Source organism: Myotis davidii, unplaced genomic scaffold, assembly GCF_000327345.1.
Source record: "Myotis davidii unplaced genomic scaffold, ASM32734v1 scaffold847, whole genome shotgun sequence".
NCBI classification, from domain to species: Eukaryota; Metazoa; Chordata; class Mammalia; order Chiroptera; family Vespertilionidae; genus Myotis; species Myotis davidii.
Window position 1 is genome coordinate 1,224,348 of NW_006298049.1, and position 5,161 is coordinate 1,229,508.

Here is a 5,161-nt window from a genome sequence, read left to right on the forward strand (position 1 = left end):
ATCGTTCATCCTAACACAAGTGACTGTTTAAATCTTTCCTCCATATTTTTTAAGAGATGTCTTCTGTTAGTTATAAGAGCTATTTATGTATTCTGGGTTGAAGTCTTTAATCAGGTAAATTTTTACCTTGGCACCTTTCTCAAAAGTCAAATGACTGTGTATGGTTCTAATTCTGGACTCTTTCTTCTATTGATATATATATCAATACATTACAATATTATACTGTTTTGATTACTGTATGTACCCTTTAGAATAAGTTTGAAAATCAGATAGTAAGTCCTTTGGCTTTGAATATGAGTAATGAGAGCAGGCATCCTTATACCATTAGGGGAAAACCAGTCACTTTTTCACCATTAAGTGTAATATTAGCTGTAGATTTTTTGTGGTTTTTTGTGTGTTTTTTATTAATCCTCACCTGAGTATATTTTTCCATTGCTTTTCAGAGCGAGTGGAAGGAAGGAAAGGGGGAGAGAGAGAGAAACATCGATGTGAGAGAGACACATCTACTGGTTGTCTGTCAACTGGTTACCTCCTGCATCAGCCCCCATGAAAAGCCAGTAGATAACTTATAACTTTGCAAATCTTACCTGAAAACGAATCGTTACCCAGCTTTCCTTAGCGAATTCATGACTAGGATCAACATCATGTTTTCTCCGGATGTGCAGGCCATGAAGGAAAGTGGGCACTCCTGAGTGCTTTTTGAATACTTGAATAGTTTTGGATCTGAGGTATGATTCTGAGGCAAATGCTGGTAGGATCTAGCCTTCTTGTGGGAGGAGTCGGGGAGTACGAGGCAGTGATGCCCCGTTGGTGTTGGCAGTGGTCCTGTCGTGAGGGACGGCTGACTTGGAATGAGGCTGCCCCTCTGATTTCTCCAGGATAGAAGTCAGTAGGTCAGCCTCTGGACGGGCTTCCCCAGCATGACTAGAGCCATCTGCAAAAGCTGTGCTGAGCAGGGCTAGGGTGGTTTCTATTTTTCATTTGATTGGCCTGTTTGTTTTTAACTCTAACCTTCAAGATTGAGCTGTGGTTCCATTTTTCATGGAGGATTAGCCCTGTTAGCTTAGGGTAAGGTGTAATTCTGATTTCCTTCCTCCACACCCTCAAAAACCAGACTTTAAGTCTCCCTCAAAGCATTAGAGGATGACGACTATAAGGAGGAATGCTGTCTTTTAGCAATATGCAGGGGGGATGTACACCAGAGAACCAGAAAATCCAATGAGCAGGCAGGTCAAAAGGAGGCGACTTGACTGGGCTATTCAGTGACTCAGTATTGGATTTTGTTGACTTCACACACCAGGGAGCACAGAGGTTCACTGTTAAATGGCTTTTATTTCTATTATCTTTGGAATATACATAGGTAACAATTGAGTTGACCTTGTTTTGTATCTTATTTCAAAACCCCTATTGAGAAGAGTTCCACAAATAAGACTGTGAATTGGTATATGGGAAATAGAATGTTACTGCATAAGTACCACTTGAAAATGAGATTTCACACTTGATGGAATTGTCAAATTTATGGTACATAGTTATCTTTCAGAAGTAATCTACGGGAATTAAATACTGGATGACGGGTAGGAGAGAGCCAGCTTCTGACTGAAGATTCCCCACAGACACCTTAACAGTCTTGGATCACCTCCATCTCTTTAGAATAGATTGGCTAATGATTTGATGATGTCCCAAGGGAATGGGGGTTGTGTGTGTGTGTGTGTGTGTGTGTGTGTGTGTGTGTGTGTGTTGGGGGAAGGGGAAGGGCGTGATCCTTAGAACTGTTGGTCTCTGGTTAATCTCCATCCAATTCTTTGTTTGGATATATGTGTCTTAATGGGTTGGAGTTGAATCCCTACATGACAATAACAACATTAAATATTTTGTGAAGCTATAATTAAAGAAGCCTTATCTAAAACAAACATTTTCATCATTTTTCTCCAGGGCTTTTAAAACTGTAAATCAAAGTTCTGGGGTTTTCTTATGATTAAAATAAACATTTTTTTCTCTGACTTTTTAAATTGATATTTTCGGATGCTTTCATAAGTTTGTGAGACAACTTTGTCTTTAACTTATGTATTCACAGCAAACCCCCCAAAAGGGTGTTAAATGAGGACTTTTATAGCAATATAAAGCCTTGTTAGAATGTCCAGAGGAGTCTTTTACTTTGAAGTGTATAGAGTGTGCTTTTGATCTTTTGCTGTAAAGAGCGCCTGCACCTTGAGTCTCACTTCACCCCTTTCTACACATTTGGCACATGCACAGTATGTGTATATGTGAGGGTGTGTTCCGCTGCCAACGCTACTTTTTTGGGTGTGTCCGGTTAACAAAATAATTTCAGCCCATAATTTTATGTGTGTGGGGTAAAAATTGGATTCCTTGCACCTTAAAGTTTTTTCCTGGCTTCATAAACTTTTGTTTTTTGCATGTAAGTGTACAACTACCAGGGTAGGAGGCAGGTTTTAGTAACATTTGGGTATGTTTACTTTAGTATATCATTTGAGCATGTCTCTTGACTTTAATATCTAAATACATAAAACATGAACTTTCTGAAAAGAGTCTAGATTCAGTTTCCTACCTGTGGGAATTTTTTAATAGAATTTAGAGAAGAAAAATCCTGGAAGGAACAGCACACCAGGTGCCAGCCTAAAACTAACTGGTGTTTTCTTGCCAGGTCATTGGCTCAAAGGGTCAGTTTCTTCACCTATAAAATTAAGGGGTTGGACCAGATCACCTCTAAGATCTGATCCAGTGGTCAAGTTTTGATTCCATAGCACTTTATTATATTACTTTTCCATTTAGTAGTAAATAGAAAACCAGGTTAATATATACACATGCCACTAAATTGTAAAAGCTCCCATAAGAATTCATTAACCACCAAAATAGCTAAGGTTTTGTGTTGTTTTTTTTTTTCAGTTTAGAGCCATGGAAATAATTGTGTATTAGGCAAAATAATATTTAATAAGGATTAGTTTAATGTGTTATAGTTGATTTCATACTTATCCCATCTTCTGTATCTTTTTAAGTTTAATCACTCGTATGTGGTTACAGCATTTTCAGCATCAATACATCTGACTTGTTTTACTTTTTCAAGTTGTGAAATACACACATTGAAGAATGATTATTATGTTTCTGTACATTTTAAACAATAATAGTAATAAAAGAACACCATTGTATTTACTGCCAAACTTAAGAAAAAGAATATTTCTCTAGCATCTTTGAAGCGCCTGCCTTTTTCCGAAGACCCCTCCCCCTATGCAGCCCCTTCAGCACCACTATTGCAGTTTTGAGGTTAATCATTCCTTTGCCTTTCCATATTATAGTCTTACCATATTCTAGTATATATATATAGCCCTAATTGAATCATCATTTATAGTAGTTTTGAACTTTCTGTTCATAGAAAGGAATCGTTCCGTATCCATATTCTTCTGCTTCTTGTTTTCTTTGCTCAACATTGTTTTTGAGTTTTATATTGGTCAATATGTAGCTGTGGTACATTAATGTTCACTGCTGAATTGTTCTAATGCACTATATTTTAATTATATATTGTATTGCCAGTGGGCTTTCCCATTTCCAGTTTGTACATTGCATCTCATCATGACTGTTTTTGTTAAGAGCCATTCAATAACATGGGAAAATCCTTGTGCAATGTTACAAGAAAGCTAGCAACTTTGCAAATGTTTAATTCAATCTTTGTTAAAGGCATTATGCACTCTTTGGAAAGAAATGTTTCATGGGAAACATAAGTAAAGTTAATGTTAATATTTTAGATATTATTGCCAGATAATGAGAATTTCACAGCGAAATTATTATCTAGAAAACTGTAGTTTCTGTGTCAGGGAGTTGAGTGCAAGTCCCATGAATGAAGGAATCAAAGATTTCTTTGTGGAAATTAGAAGCAGATGCTGCTAAGTTGAAGGATTTTCCCTGAGAACAGCACTTTTTGTTGGCGATGTACTGCTAGAAATTCATCTTGGTTGAAAGGAATTTTTGTGCCTGGTTACTAAACCTAACATGACTTTTGAATACAGATGGCTGTAAAAAAAATAGTTTCTCTGGTGTATTTATTTATAAAAACCATACTACAATCAATTTTAAAATTTTCAATTACTGTTGACATACATTATTATATTAGTTTCAGGTGTACACCCTAGTGATTAGACATTACATAATTTACTAAGTGATTATCTTGATAAATTTCACACCTATCTGAAGACAAACATAGCTATTAGAATATTATTGACTATATTATATTCCCTGTGCTGTACTTTATATCTCCATGACTATTCTGAAGCAACCAATTTGGACTTCTTAATTCCTTCACCTTTTCATCCATTTCCCACAACCACCCTCACATCTCTTGTTTGGGACTCTTCTGTGCTTCCTGGACTTGTATGTCTATTTCCTTCGTCAGGTTAGGGAAGTTTTCCGTCATTATTTCTTTCACACAGGCTTTCAATTCTTTGCTCTCTCTTTTTTCCTTCTGCCACCCCCGTGCTGCAAATGTTGGTATGCTTGAAGTTGTCCCAGAGGCTCCCTATACTATCCTCATTTTTTTTTAATTATTTTTTTCTTTTTGCTGTTCCACTTGGGTGTTTTCTGCTTCTTTATCTTCTAAATCTCTGATTTGATCTACTCTTTCATCTACTTTCAGTTAATGTATTTCTGACTGGTTCTTTTTCATGGTTTCTAGTTACATTTTTATGTTTCCTATCTTTTTGTTGAAGTTCTCACAAGTTCATCTACTCTTCCCCTAAGTTCATTGAGCATCCTTATAACCAGTGTTTTTTTGTTTGTTTGTTTGCTTTAATTAAAACTTTATTGTTCAGATTATTACAGTTGTTTCTCTTTTTTCCTCCCATAGCTCTCTTCCACCCGGTTCCCATCCCTCCCTCTGCCCTTAATCCTGCCACACACTGTACTCATCCATAGGTGTACAATTTTTGTCCAGTCTCTTCCCACACCCCCCACATCCCCCCTCCCGAGAATAGTCAGACCACTCCCTTTCTATGCCCCTGATTCTATTATATTCACCAGTTTATTCTGTTCATCAGATTATTCACTTGATTTTTAGATTCACTTGTTGATAGATGTGTATTTGTAGTTCATAATTTGTATCTTTACCTTTTTTTTCTTCTTCCTCTTCTTAAGGGATACCTTTCAGCATTTCATT